This window comes from Mus musculus, chromosome 17 (genome assembly GCF_000001635.26).
Source record: "Mus musculus strain C57BL/6J chromosome 17, GRCm38.p6 C57BL/6J".
Lineage (NCBI taxonomy): Eukaryota > Metazoa > Chordata > Mammalia > Rodentia > Muridae > Mus > Mus musculus.
The window spans coordinates 46,607,598-46,623,401 of NC_000083.6; the positions used below are offsets into that span (position 1 = coordinate 46,607,598).

The 15,804-nt window shown below is 50.6% G+C and overlaps 1 protein-coding gene across 4 annotated transcripts in view, besides 1 other annotated feature; it reads right to left on the bottom strand.

Annotated features, from left to right (window-relative positions):
* Positions 1–15,804, bottom strand: part of Ptk7 (PTK7 protein tyrosine kinase 7) — a 65,599-nt gene that overhangs the window by 43,147 nt on the left and 6,648 nt on the right. The gene's annotated exons all lie outside the window — the stretch shown is intronic.
* Positions 10,288–12,600: an enhancer, noted in NCBI's record as "VISTA enhancer mm1620". NCBI's record gives its function as "enhancer in: limb[3/5] | tail[4/5] | ear[4/5]" and the evidence as "EXISTENCE:transgenic organism evidence [ECO:0001131][PMID:17130149]".

Sequence of the window (15,804 nt, forward strand, 5' to 3'; positions counted from 1 at the left end):
TTCAGGGTTCCACTCTATAGCCCTGGCTGTCCTGGAACTCACTCTGTGACCAAGTTGGCCTTGAACTCAAGAGATCTGCCTGCCTCTACCTCCCAAGTGCTGGGATTAAAGGTGTAAGCCACTATGCTGATTTTTAGTCAAAGTTGGACAGCAACAGGCTGGGACAGTCACTGAACATAGAGTGTCCACACCTACCCTGCAAATTCACCATCTCCTGATGTCCACACATTGTGTACCACTCCAGACAGACCAAGACGTCATAGCCCACCTCCATGCCTGCCCCATAGAAAGCCCGCAGAAGGTAAGAGCAGAGCTCACACTCAGCTCCCTTCATCCCAAGTGGCTCCCCAGGAGGTGGGCGCCCAGGAAACATCAGCTGGTTTGTGGTGGTTTAACTGCTCCAGATAACCCGATCGAGTTCTCCCTACCCCACGTGCATCCGCCGAGGGTCAGACCCTAATATAGGTTCCGGGTAGGCAATTACATTAATTATCATCATTAATTCAACAAACATTTATTTAGAGCCTGCCATGTGCCAAGTACTCTCTAAGTCACTGGAGATGCAAAGAGAAAAACACACAATTACTGTCTTTAAGTGTCTCAGCTCAGTGGGGGAGTCAGACAAGCAAACATATAATTACAGTAATAGCTAACTCACTGACCCGCGCTACGAACCAGGCGCCGTTCCCAGCATGTTAACCATACTGTCTTGTTAAGGCTCATGCCCGCCCAGTGGAAGGCATGCCACAATCCCCATCGTGCAGATGTGGTAACTGAGGCACAGAAGCAAGGCTACTTACGGAAGCTGGTAAGAGACAAAATGCCGAAGTCAAACTTCAGGTCACATCTGGCTGCAGGGTAAGGCTTCCTGTGACTACTAGCCTTGCCTACTCTGTCGCTTGTGACAGGAGAGTACAGAGAATTCTTCAGAGAAGCCTCTAAGTCAGATGGAAGGGTTATAGAGATGAGGTGGGGAGACTAGAAGGGTTTTATGGAGTTATGAAAGAAGGATGCATGGAAAGTAGGAAGCCAGAAGCCAGAGGACTAGAAACAGAATCCACAGCCAAGCCCTGCTGAACACCAAACATAAAATACAAGCCAGAGGACACTGGGCAACGGTGGCACATGCCTTTAATCCCAGCCCTTGGATCTCTGTGAGTTCTAGGCCAGCTTGGTCTACAGTATGATTTCCAGGACAGCCAGGGCTACACAGAGAAACCCTGTTTTGAAACCCTTCTGAAGGTACCAAGTTCAAATCCCAGCAACCACATGGTGGCTCACAACCATCTGTAATGAGATCTGACTCCCTCTTCTGGAGTGTCTGAAGACAGCTTCAGTGTACTTACATATAATAATAAATCTTAAAAAAAATAAAATAAAATAAAGAAGCCAGGTAGTGGTGGTGCATGCCTTTCTGAGTTTGAGGCCAGCCTGGTCTACAGAGTGAGTTCCAGGATAGCCAGGGTTACAGAGAAACCCTGTCTCAAAAAAACAAAAACAAAACAAAACAAAACAAACAAACAAAAAAACAAAACCAAAAAAAAAAGAAAAGAAAAGAAAAGAAAAGAAAAGGGAAGAAAAGAAAGGAAGGAAAGGAAGGAAAGAAAAGGAAGGAAGCGTGATGGCACACGCCTTTAATCCCAGCACTCGGGAGGCAGAGGCAGGTGGATTTCTGAGTTCGAGGCCAGCCTGGTCTACAAAGTGAGTTCCAGGACAGCCAGGGCTATAAAGAGAAACCCTGTCTCAAAAACAAAAAACAAAACAAAACAAAAAACAAAGGAAGGAAAGCCAGAAGTGAATGAGTGAGTAAATGAGATGAGAGCAGAAAGCTCTGAGAGGCTGTTAGCCATATTGCTGTGGGGCTGGGGGTGGTGGTGGTGGTGGTGGTGGTGGTAAGGCAGCAGATGTACAGTTACCTTGCTCTGGGTGTCCCCGGTTAAAAAACAAACCGCCACCACAGAAGTCTGCCTTTCCCAGCCGGACAAAAAAAGCTAAACTCTCCGACATTGAGGAGAGCGGCAGGCTCTCCCATGGAAGTGCTGAGTGTTGTCTAATACCGTACCTCTTCTACAATCCCCAAGGCTGTCTGGAAACCACTACTGAGGGTTAGCTGCCCACCTCAGCAAAAGCCAAATTAACTCTAAACCAAATCACATTCACCGGTACCAGGGTTAGGACAACATATTGTGTTGGGGGCTGGAAAAGTAGCTCAGAAATAAAGCAAAGGAAAATGGGCTGGGCTCAGCTGTGGACGCCCCGCCTCAGCTTCCTGTCCGCTGGGCTACAGGCGTGTATGAACACGCCCCACTCTGATGGGTACTCAGCCCCGCCAGGAGCAGGGCACTGTTCTCATGCCGGGACACACAATGGTGAAGTGGACAGGAAGCTTTCTGCCCTCCGGCTTTACACAGCCTCTGAAGATGGAATAAAAGCAGCAGGGTCTGGCCTGGAAAACAGGGGGTCTGCTTAGTCCCTTGGCTGTACTCAAACAGGGTCCCATTTCGATCCCTTCAAGAGGCTGCTGTGGAAATCTGGAAGGCTCTTCTACGGAAGGAAGAGAGCGACCAGGGAAGGCAGGACAGATGCCAGCAGGATGAGCTGTTCCCCATTCCCCCCTTACCCCCCCCGCCCCGCCCATTTCACCCAAGGTGTCTAGGACCAACAAAGGTCAACACCCTCACAGCTCCTACTTGGCTCCAGGAAGGAAGAATTACCAAAGAACCACGCCACCTCCTCCACAAGTCCCTGGGGCAAGCAGGAACAGATTTGACTTTCCTCCCCCAATGTGGGGAGTGGCCAGGTCCTGCCTGGCTGTAGTCAGTGCATATTTAATAAGTTTTATTTTTAGATTTATTTATTCTATTTTATGTAGATTAGTGTCTACCTGTGCACCAGTGTGCACAGTGCCCTTAAAGGTCAGAAGCATACGTTGGATCCCCTGGATGAGTATCGTGAGCTGGGAACTGGATCCAGGTCCTCTTCAGGTTCAACCTTCACTACTCAGCCTTGCTTTGATCATTACTGAATCACGTTCTCAGATCTCCATCTGTCTAGTCCCACGTCCGCCCCGAGTCCCACCTCCCACCCTCTTAGATGGTTTCAAACCTGGAAAGAAGAGGGTGAGACTGATTTCCACAGACTTCCATCACGTGCTCCCATCTCTTAGCACAGCCATGATGGATCCACAGGGAATCATGAATAGTTGTTTTCAGTGTGCTGGGCTGAGGGTGCATACCCCACTGAGCTTCTGCTGGCCTCTGCTGCATTTCCTAGCCCTATCCTATTTATTATCCTGTGATGGCTGGTTAAGGAGTTGGGGTGTGTGTGTGTGTGTGTGTGTGTGTGTGTGTGTGCGTGCGCGCGCGCGCTAGATGGGGAGAGTGAGGCCTGGGTGTTTTGATGCTTGGAACTGAACTTGGGCCCCCTGGAAGGGCAGCATGTGCTCTGCTGAGCCATCTTGTCAGCTCTCTGTTCTGATTGTTAAATAGTGTGTGGAGGCCAGGAGACAACTTGCACGAGTTAGTTCTTGCCTTCCACCATAGAGGTCCTGGGGATCAAACCCAGGTCATCAGCTTTGGCAGCAAGCCTCTTTGTCCACTGAGCCATCTCATCGGCCCAGCTTTTTAAATAGCTTACTTCCTTTCTCCAGCAGAATTCCAAAGAAGCAGTGACGAGAGCTGTCTTAGTTAGGGTTTCATTGCTGTGAAGAGACACCATGATCAAGGTAACTCTCATAAATGAAACCATTTAACAGAGGCTGGCTTACAGTTTCAGAGGTTTAGTCATTATGGCAGAAAACATGGCGGCATGCACGCAGACATGGTGCTGGAGGACACAAGAATTCTACATACGGATCCGAAGGCAGCCAGGAGGAGGCTCTCTCCTGCACTGCATTGAGCTTGAGCACTAGGAGCCCACAAAGCCCACCTGCACAGTGACACACTTCCTCCAACAAGGCCACGCCCATTCCAACAAGGCCACACTCCTAATGGTGCCACTCCCAATGGGCCAAACATACCCAAACCATGGCATGAGCCAAGCCACATCCAGGAAGTAGGACTGGACAGTCGTGAAGAAAATCAAGGGGACATTAATAGTAAGTGACCCCTGCTGGACTGTGGGGTCTCCCAAGACACACGGCCAAGGAGAGGGGACCCCCAGGAAGTGGGTCTCTTGTAACTCACATTCCACGGTCAGCCGTAACACACCTGAAGAGTCTCTCTGAAAACCACCTGGCTGGGCCTGAGTGTGAGAACGGACAAGGGGAACTGTCATCTTCATGTGACACACGAAGACATGGAATTCTACAAAGCCAAACCTTTCTAGGGTGGGAATTCTGGTCTTGGGAATCCAACGTGAGCAAGCATGGGCCCCTCTGGACTTACGGGGAACCAAAGCCAAGACTGCCCCCAGAACACTGGGCTTATCAGCGTGGGGACAACAGAAAGGGACACACACCTGACGGGATGGAAGCAGTACAGGTCCAGCTAACTGATGCCAAAGAGAGACCAAACATGCCCTCAGAGATGGAGTGAGAGCGGGGACAGGCACCCGGCCACCACATCACCAGTTACCTGGACCGAGCTGGGTTCATGTTGGCTGCTGTTTCTTGATTACTAGTACAGGAGGTGGAAATGTTTGGAGGTGATAAATCACCTGGGCTCCCTGGCAGTGACCCACACTTGAACTCTCCCCCCCCCCTCCAGTTTGCATACACAGAGCCTGTGTGATGTAGACAAGCCCACTGGGACAGTATTGATTCACGAGTCAGTAAAAAACATGAGAGCTACACACACCTACAGGCATGCTCACAGGTGTGCACACACAAAAGCCTTGAGTGGGATAGGTTCATAGCCTCTGACAGAAATCCTGGAGTCAGGAATCCTGGGAGCAATGGACAGGCCCAAGGACAAAGGCAACATGAGACTTGGTAACGAATGGTGGTGTTCACAATGGGGGTGGGGGGCTGGAGAGTGGGCTCAGCATTTAAGGGCACTGGGAACCGGGGTTTCCATTCCCAGCACCCATACTGTGGTCTCCTCAGGCACCAGGCACGTCACACGGATATGCATGCAGGCAAAACATCCACACACATTAAAAAATAAAACAAATCAGGAAACCCTCAGAACACCCCAAAGTCCGCCAGCAGGAAACCCATAAAATAAACTGGAGAAGGGAGTCAAGAAAGAGGGGTGCAGTGCAGGCAGAGCTCCCTAACGACTTAACTTCCCCTCCAAAGTGTGTAGGAACCTTCCTGTCTTCTCCCCATGCTGTGCCCCCCAACTTAGGAAGGTCCCCAGGGAGGAAGGACTTCTAGCAATCACACAGGAGGAGGCTAAATAATGAATTGTAAGGGTATGTTTTCTTTGGCCAGGGCAGTCTGGCCACGCTCTGGAGGCTGCTGGGCAAACATTTTTCATATTTTAGTAGCTGGCCTATGCCCAAGGCAGTCAGAAGTTAAGTAAGCTTGAATGAGCTGCTCCCACCCTCTCTAAGGCCCCGAGAATTCTTAATGAGGCCCCACAGCAGCAACTTCAACAATATCCGTGGCTCCAACAAACCTGTCCTGCTGCCCTAAATATCACTCAACCCCCCCTCCCCACCCCCACCCCACCCCCGCTACTTTTAATGAATGCAAATGATACAGCAACCAAAACACTTAGCCTGCAGTGAAATCCAGTTTTGTGTGGCTTGCCTTCAGCAGCTTACAGCCCAGGCAGATGGTCCCACAGAACTTTGTGTGCCCAGGCTAGCCCGGGCACAGTGGGAACAGAAGGCAGGAAAGGCCCACCCGCCCTCCCTGGGACCAGGTGCAGACCCTAACATCAGTCTCTTTATGACTCTGCTCTGGGGTAGAGGGAAAGTGTAAAGAGTGGGGGATGGAGGGGACAAAAGGTATTTCTTTGATCAGAGAAAGGGGCTGGCCCGAGGCACCTCAAAGACCTGTATGGTCAGCACACACCCTGTATTCAAGGGCACTTCCCCAGAGATGTGCCCACCCCCACTGAAGTCCAGCAGATTCCAGGGACCTAAGAGAGCAGCAACAGGGATCCTGAAAAGCCCACTTGGATCTTTCGTGGAAACAACAGCACCAGACAGTGTAAATAACTCAATTTACACCTTGTTTCCAATGGTCTCTTTTGGCAGCAGAAACTAGAAGCAATTTGTCAGGAGCCTTAAGAGCGGACTCCAGAGTAATTTACTTCCAACTTGGGCTCAGAGGGATTTCTTGTCCCGTCAGCCTGATCAACACCTCTCTCTAGGGCTGAGGTATTGGCTGGCCCGGAGCAGCTACTGTGGCTCCGGCTGCCCCTGTCTTCACCCATGATGCCAGCAGCTGGCAGGAGATCCACAGAGGTCCACCCAAGTCCTCCAGGCCTCTCCTAGTCACTGTGCAAAGGAGGCATCAGGACTGCTAGACCCAGAACAGGCAACTAGGCAGCTTAGGACAACTAAAGGCCCACACAGGGCTGAAAACGGAGCTCAGTAGGTAGAGGGTTTGCCTAGCATGCATGAAACTCTGGCTTCCATCTCCAGCACTGTATTAACCAGGTAGGGTGGTGCACGAAATATAATCCCAGAATTAGGAAGTTCAAAGCAGGAAGATCAGGGTTCTAGGCCATCTTTGGCTACACTCAGCCAGGCCAGCCTGAGACAACTGTGACCTTGTCTTTTAAGTGGGTGGGTGGTAGTTAGAGAGATTGTTCAGTGGTTAAGAACACTTGCTGCTCTTACGGAAGACCCAGGTTCAATTCTGAGCTCCTGCATGACAGCCCATAATTATCTGCAAGTTCAGTTTGAGGGGAATCTCACTCCCTCTTAGCCTCTTCAAGGCACCACCCCAGCAAACGGTTCAAACACATAAAATAAAGTTAAGTAAATCCCGGGGCCTTCAGTGTTAGTTTTCTGCAACTGCTGATTCAATCCACCTCCTGGGGACTTTCTTTCTTTTTTTCTTTATTTATTTGGTTTTTTTTTTTTTCCGAGACAGGGTTTCTCTGTATAGCCCTGGCTGTCCTGGAACTCACTTTGTAGACCAGGCTGGCCTCGAACTCAGAAATCCGCCTGCCTCTGACTCCCGAGTGCTGGGATTAAAGGCGTGCGCCACCACCGCCCGGCTGAGACTTTATTTCATTAGATTTATTTATTCTATTATTCTGTAATTATGAGTGTTTTGTGGGTATGTGTGCACCACAAGCATACCTGGCACACACTGAAGTCAGAAGGGAGTGTAAGACCCCCTGGGATGGCTGTAAGCTCCCTGTGGGTAGTGGGAACAGAACCAGAACAGAAGAGCAACAAATGCTCTTAATTGCTGAGCCGCCTCTCCAGCCACAGATGAATTGCTTTTAATGTTTCTTTACTAGTTAAGAACTGAACATTAACACAGAGAGACAGACAGACAGAAGGAAAGAAAGACAGAGACAGAAAAAGCCGTGTGCAGTAACACATGATTTAAATCCCAGCACTGGGGAGACAAGAGGTAGGCAGATGTGTGTGAGGTCAGGCCAGTCTGGTCTACATAAAGATTCCAGGACAGCCATGGCTACATAGAGACCCTGTCTCAATTAAACCAACAAACAAACCTCGATAATACTCTCAAATAATGCAATAATACAGAATAAAGCCTACACTGCTGCATTATATAGTAGAAGTAATCTAGATAGGATTTTAAGAACACAGGCGACTACGCAGGTCCTATTGCAAAACCTGTGGCACTTATTTTTTTAGCTTTTTTGCTCTGATCTGGTTGGTTGATTGGGGCTGGTTTACATGCACTAGAAAGCACGATGTTAACAATGCCAATCACTGTAATAGGCCGGGACATCCATAGAGGGGCTGAGGGCCCACTGCACGCTGCCTGCTGATGGCCTTGTTTGGGTTTGGGTTTTGTTAATGGAAAGCTAATTCCACACCTCATACGTGTGTGCAAGGTGAGGGGTCCCGCCACCCTGGCATCCTCCTGTGGTCTCAGCATGCCTTCCTTTTTTGAGACCATCTTATTAAGTTACCTGAGAACTTTCGAACTTATCTGTAGTTCAAGAAAGTCTCGAATCTGCAGCCCTCCTGCCTCAGCCGACATCGGAAGTAGCTGGGATTACAAGCCAGTGCCACCAAGTGTGGTTTGCGGACTTCCCCCATTTTAGAAGTGTTCCAAAACTACGCTGTTTGTCATCCAGGTGCACCCCAGGCCTTCTGGGAAGAGCACTGCAAGCATCACAGCTCTCTGTTCCTACCCGTGGTCGGAGGGAACCGTTTACACGCAAGGCCCCTCAAAACACTCCTAAGTGGCTGGAGAGATGGCGTGGAGAAGAGCCTTGTGCCGTGCAAATGTGAGATCTGGGTTCTAATCCCCAGCACCTCTGAGTTGGTTGATTTTTTTTTTTTTTTTTTTTTGGATTTTCAGGACAGGGTTTCTCTGTGTAACTGCCTTGGCTGTCCTGGGAATCACTTTGTAGAACCAGTCCGGCCTCAAACTCACAGAGATCTGCCTGCCTCTGCCGGAATTAAAGACGTGCACCACACGCCCAGCCACTGTGATGTTTTTGAAAAGCCGGGCATCCCTGTAACGCTAGCTCCGGATAAGAGAAAAGAGTCACTAGGACTTGATGACCAGCCTGCCTCAACCAAAAAACCAAAAAACCAGTGAAAGCCAGACTGAGGGAAAGACCTGTGTCAAGGGAATAAGGCCGAGGGAGGGCGGGAGCAGGGTATTCAAGTGTCTCTGTACTCACATACCTGAACATACATACATGTGCATTCCCCATCTACTGGGCCTTGGAACACATGTTGCATGCCTGCCTTCTGGGTGAGCCACTAATCACCCCCTTACCACCAAGGTGCACCTTCCCAGAATTAGGATTCTGTCACTGACAGGAAGACCATCCCAGAGCCCCTCCATGGTGGAGTGTCCAGGCCTTCCTGAAGTGACCCCACAAGCTCTGGTCTTGACAAAGGGAGCTTTGCTTCTCATCTTCCATAGCACACATGTCCCTTCACCACACGATCCAGAACTCAGCCAAGGTAAGAATTTCTATCGGAAACAGGCCCTGGTGGCACAGGTCTGTGGCCCCACATGCTCAGGAGATCGAGGCAGGAGAATTACACATTAAGGCTTGCCTGGACAAAGAATGAATTCAAGGTCAACCTAGGTTAACTGTGAAGCCTGTCTCAAGAAGTTTAAAAAAAAAAGAAAGAGAGAGAGAGAGAGGGAGGGAGGGAGGGAGGGAGGGAGGGGGAGAAAGAGAGAGGGAGAGGGAGAGGGAGAGGGAGAGGGAGAGGGAAGGGAGAGGGAAGGGAAGAGAGAAGAGAGAGACAGTGCCTAGCTCAGTGGTAAAGTATACATGCTCTTGGATCGACAATATCATCAAGAAAATAAAAAACGACAAGACCACCCCATGAGTGTCCAGGAGGGCACAGTGGCAGCGTTTGCTTCACATGCACAATAAATATCCTGGCTCCCCCTTCCCCTCTCCCAGTATACAGACTTCCTGGGCTTTGGGCTACTTGGGTCTCCCAGAGTAGGAAAGACACAATCCAATCGATCTAGGCAGCACAAAACAGAATGAAGGGCCCCAGCTGCCCCTCAGGATCAACCCCACACTCGTGTGTCTCCAATGGAGGGAAAGGCTGTGACTGTGGCCTCCTGCCTGTCTCCTGCCTGTCCCCCTCAGGTCTCCAGGCCCTGAACTTCCTGGACCTTCCCTGAGCCCTTCTCTGAAACCCCGGCTTGTTACTCAGTCCTGCTCTGTCCTAATTCACCCAGAAGACATTCATTCCTGGAATGAGTCTCCAACCTCCCGCAGGAACAGCCCAGGTTTTAACATGAAGACTCCAGTAACCACAGGCTCGTTCTTCCCTTAATGAACAGTTTTGCCGGCTTAGGACATAGCCCATCCCCTTGCTTTCCCAAGGCTTCAAAGTGCCCTGTCGGCTTGCACACACACACACACACACACACAGAGCTTAGATACCGGCCTCACTTGATAACTTGATACTTACCTGTCAGATTGGAGGAAACAGCTCCTATTGAAAGTCACTAGAAGGTGGGAACACAAACAGCCCCATAAATTCATCACCACCATCAGTGACAACCCTTTTACGGCCCTCAGTAGAGATCACAGGCTAAGTCCTTCCTACGTTTCAACAGTGCCATTGATTTTAATGTGGACCATTATTTAATGGACTCAAGGAAAATGTGAACCAAATGCTGCCTCGCCGACTGTGTTAGATCCTCATTTAAAGATGGTGGTAACGTGAGAGGTGCGCATAGAGATGGAGAGACGGGGCCTGTACTCTCTCTCCCAATTCGAATGGCACTGGGAAGGCCATCTCTATCACTCAAGAGGAAACAGCAAGTTGTCCGTTCTATTAGTAAAGAAACCATGGCGCAAAGCCAAGCAAATGACTTAACCTGTAAAGATGGCTGCCGTGTAAGCCATGAATTCAATCCCTTGAACCCTCGGCACAAGGAGAAAACAGGCTCCTTAAAGTTATTGTCTGACCTGCACGCATGTCGGGGCAAGCACAAGCTCCTGCTTCTCCCTCCACACAGATATATAAAAAGAAAAAAATATATACATACATATATATATTCTTTTTAAAAGAAATCACGGAGCCAGAGCTCAGCTCCTAAACAGATCTGTGAAGTTTCCTTGGCGCTAGAGGGTGGGCGGGCAGTCCCACAGACCCTCACGGTTGAGCTGCCCATCAAAGGCCAACAACATTAGTTTGGCCCATTAAAAACAAAACAAAACAAAACAAAAAAAAACCAGGTCTTTTCTCAGTTGCACCTTTGCAGGTCCCACTTCCAGCAACAACAAAAGGGAAACAGGTTTTGCTAGCGCCTCCCTCCCGGCAGAGCTGGCTGGAAGCGAGGGGGAACTTCTCAGCCAACTTACTATATATAAAGCACATTTAACGATCCTTTCAAGTCCTACAAGTGAGAGGAGGAAGGGGTTCATTGGAAACCTGATACTCTGGCAGCTAAGGGAGAGGGACGGAGGCCCTGAGCACTGGTCCCTGGGGATAAACACCCTTCCAACCCCCTTTGTCTGCCAGACAGATACTTCCTGGAGGGGCAGGAGGCTGCGAAACTTTTTATGGCAAGCCCACCTAAAGACACCCCACCACCAGAGACCTGGCCCAGGATCTCTGGCCAACCCACCTAACCATAAACCTTCTATCTTTCCCCAGACCTGCTGGGGTCCCTCTCTCCACAAATACCTGTGACCGCCATAAACGCCCTGAAACAGCCCCGTTTACTGCCCAGCCAGCCCTGCTGCTAAATGAGGGCATTTGTTTCAAATTTGCAAATACCGAAAGCAGTGGAAACCTAAGTCTAGCCCTAAAATGCAATGTTCTGCATTCCTCGGGGGCCCGAAGCACCAGGCTTCAAAAGCTGAGAGGCCCTGGCTGTTTACTCTCTGCTGGGGCTATGGGGTGAGGTACTTCCCTGCTCCCCGAGGAGGCTCCTTTGATCTGGGCAGGGTGGGAATGTCAGGAAGGGGTGCCACCCTCGCTCGCCCGGGCTCGACTGGGCCCACGCTCCCCTGCATCTTGGGTCACCCACGGCAGAGACTGGAAGAGGGAAACCTCGTGGGAAGGCCCCAAGTAGAGACTCGCCTCAAATTGCTGACTGGAGGCAGAGCAGCCCATCTTCAAAGGGCCCTGGAGACAAAGAAGGTTAGAGAAGGCAGGGACACGGGAGGGGAGGCCCTGCGGACAAGGAGAGAAGCCAGCAGGCAGCAGCACAGAGGGCAGATCCTCCACCACCAAAACCCAAACCAAAACAACAAAACACAGCAAAGCAAAGCAGGTCACTGTCAAAAACAGACTGGATGTTTACTAAATAAAAGCCTCTTGTTTGGAAACGTGGGGGAAGAGAAGGTTCTTCAGGCCCTCTGTGACTCCCTGACTCCCAGGGCGGGGGTGAGATCGGCATCATGGCGTTCCGAAGCTGTTTTCCACGGCAAGCGTTTTCTTTAAATCGACGTGTTTAACGATTGGTTTAATCTCTTAAATTAACCAAACTGGGAAAATGAAGGGCTCTTTATGGCTGGAACAAGGCCCCTAGCAATTCCTTTCTTGTTCCGCCCCCTAAAACCACAAGACAAGGTGGTCTTTGTTCCAAACAGGCTTTGTTTTCAGGTGGCAGGGAACAGACTTTGACTCTCAAATGTCACCCTAACCTATCATCTCTCCTAAGGACCCTTGGTCGGAAGGACCCTTCCCTCCCCGTCGTCCCTGGGCTGGGAGACAGCGCGGCTTTGTTTTTCTAAGAGATGACTGAGAAGACAAAGTGGATCAGACCCCCAGGGTCGCTGCTTTACAAGGCAGAATATATGCTTCATGTTCACAGTGGAATGGTGGAACGTTAAGAACTTCAGATGCCCGAGGCAAACCTCAGGAAGGCGATGGCTCAGCTGAGAAAGGAGCCTCTTGGCACACAAGCTATATCTCCCAGAAATGTCAGAGGCTCCGGTCCAACCTCCACCTCCACTCTCACGAAGGTCAAAGTGCTCCAACGTCATCAGGCCCGGAGCACTGTAATCACCCAGTGAGTGACTTCTAGATCACCTACATGGTCTAGCCCAGCCTAGCTGGAGGTGTGCTCCCAACAAGTAGCCATGGTCTGGAATGGTTGGCAGCACCCTACAAGCCAAGACCTGCATGCCACCTTGACCTTCCAAAAGCAATTGGCAGAGAACAGGACTCACGAGCAAAGCCAAAACGTGAGTATCCAGGTAAGAGTTCTAGACCTGTCACACTACATGGTAAGTCTGGCTGTAAGCTCTTAAAACATTGAAGACCTACACAGACCTCTGAATGGATCACCTAGAATCTTAACCTCACCGTTTAACACACAAAGCAGAGGAGAGGTGGCAATCCCAAAAGCTCTTCTCATCCTCTATTTGTCCAGAAAAAGCAACGTTCAGTCCACTCTCTGACTGCAGCCGAGTCCCCTTGCACTGCCTGCGAAATCCTCTGCCCAGACAGACATCCTCCATTTCGTAACTTCGCGTGACAATGACAACAGACACCAGGGACTAAAGTGAAGACCACCACAGAGGCTGCAGAACTGGTCTCGGCTGCCACCAGCTTTCCAGGGCTGAGCAAATCATTCTTGTGTGCCTCAGTTTACCTGTAAAGTGCACACTCACGGACCCCTCCAAAAACCCCTTGTCGGACCAACCTAGCACTGAGCCAGAGTCAGGAATGGTGGTGAGCAAGTTCTAGAAAACAGAGTGCCTCTGGGGCTGTCACAGGTGAGGCCCTTTCCTGGCTTCAAGAACCACTTTGGATAAAAAGGGGCCTGGCCAGGTCTAAATCTGGGCAAAAAAAAAAAAAAAAAAGCTCTTCATTTTCTCCCCACCTGGGCACGGTAACAAAGAATGCCGGCACTGGGGAGGTGGGGGCAGGAGGACCAAATGTGCAAGGTCACCCTCGGTGACACAGTGAGCTCAAGCCAAAGGAGCATGGGCTACAGTCGACCCTGTCTCAAAGCCAGTGACAGCCAGGCTGGTGAGAGAAGAGACTTGTGGCCGAGCCTGACAACCTGGACTCCTTCCCCGGGACCAACATTACGGGAAGGAGAGACCCCTGCCAGTTAACTCTTCTCCACACAACATGGCACAGGCATCGAGTGTGCATACATCGAACGAATACCACACTTGTCAAAAACTAGCAACTCCTCCCTGTGGCAAATCTCCTCAAACTCACGTCTCCCCGGCTCAGAAGAAATGGGTACTCCCAAGATCCCCTGGCCCTGGAACCTTCAAAGCCCAAGCGTCCCTCTGCTTCTGGAAGTTCACTGCCTGTCCCCAGGGAGAGCAAGGGAAGCGGAAGCCGAGGAATGGATGTGAGGGAATCTTGCAAGCAGCTTCTTCTGCAGACTCAGCCAACCCTCTGTGCCATTATCACAGGAAGCCAGAAGCCTGCATCCGCCAGGCAGCACAATCTTTCTTTCGGCGGGCGAGGAGCCAATAATCCAAACCTCGGCGGCTCCAGACAGGCACGGCACAGTACCAGTCGGGCGGCGGAACCCCACTTCTCCACTGAATGCGTCAGGCCAAATGTCATGAAGAGGCCTCCTTAGAAACATCTGCATAGGGTCACTAAAATCATCTTATTTATCAGATGAAAGACCAAGGGATGCTGATTCCAAATTCACTCCAACTGGACAGCCATGAATGACTCTGGCTCCCTGGACAGTGTACTCATGGCAAAGATGGTAAGCAACCAGAGTCCAGAGATCTCCTACCACGTCGGTACCTTCACTTGGACGAAAGGATCCCAATTTCTTTTATTTTAAAAAATGGCTTTTTTTTTAATGTGTGTTGGTCTTTTGCCTACATGTATGTCTGTGAGGGTGTCATATCCCCTGAAACTAGAGTTACAGACAGTTTTGAGCTGCCAGACAGTTTGTGGTTGCTGGGAATTGAACCCGGGTCCTTTGGGAGAACATACAGTGTGCTTTAAAGCCAGAGCACTCTCTCCAGCCCCTGATCGAGCGATCTATCTATCCATCCATCTATCTACCAATCCATCCATCTACCAATCCATCCATCTTCTTTGTAGTGCTGGGAATTGAACCCGAGACCCTGTGTGTGACAGGCGAGTGCCCTTCCACTGAGCTACGGCTCCAGCCCTAGATATCCGTTCCTAATGTACACAGAGGCACCATTGAAGCTGGCTGCTGGGACACCCCAGCAGTCCCAAGGGCGGACGAGCATCCTCCTCTCTGGTTCACCTCCACCCCTACTCCCAAGAAGGGGACACAAAAGAGCCAGTATGTCCCCTGAAGAAGAGGCCATGCAAACTAGTTTCACTCTTACTTGAGGCCTTCATTCCTGGCCACAAGGCGCCTCCCACCTCCTTGTGGTGGTGACAGAGGTTCCCACTTGTTACACAGAGCCGCTGACTGGGGAAAGCCGCGCACAGCACTCGCGTGATGATAGAAGCCCTTCCTCTGGGTACTCGAAGCATTTGCCTGGGCTGCAAGAAGCCAGAAAACCAACTCCCAAACCCTGTGCGAATGTTCACATGCTGAGAGCGGTGGTGGCCCTAGACCAGTAATGGACCCTCTAGAACCCTTTCTAGGCTAGAGGGGGTCAGAGAGGAGTTTCCCACCAGGAAATGTTTAGTGGCTGTACCACGTTTCTAAACTGTAGTTGCAGTGCTGAGACCTGTTTAGACAAATCCATGCTTTGGGGCTGAGGCGCGGCCCAGTGGAGACCTCTCTAAGCCTCTGCCTTGCACTAGTTCCATCCCCAGTACCTCAAACGGACAAACAAGGAAACTAATAACCCCAATACTCAGGAAAGGCTGACAGCCAGGGGACGACCCTCAGGTCTAGCTGCAGGCTGCTTCCAGACACTAAGTCCTCTCTCTCCACAGCTCGGGGATGGGTGGATTGACAGGGATTGAGAAACTCTCCTCAGACAGCTAAGAAACTGTGGCTCAGAATGGTTAATGTAAGCAGCTCATGGCCACTGTGGCTGTGAGCCCTGGTGGAGGACTGGGACATGGAAGATTCACTCCAGTCAGCAGGTAGCTCCCCTCACTTTCCCACACATGGAGGCTGGGTAGTAGTGACAAAGACCACCCAAGTTTTCAGAGCCTACTGAAAGTCAGTCTAAGTCAGGGACTGCTTGCTGCCTGGGTCTCCTCAGCTCCTCTCCTCTCCTCTCCTCTCCTCTCCTCTCCTCTCCTCTCCTCTCCTCTCCTCTCCAAGGCCCTCCCACTCCATCTGCTCCTGCCACGTCTTGGTCTTACTGTCCCATACTCTGTGGAATGTTCTTC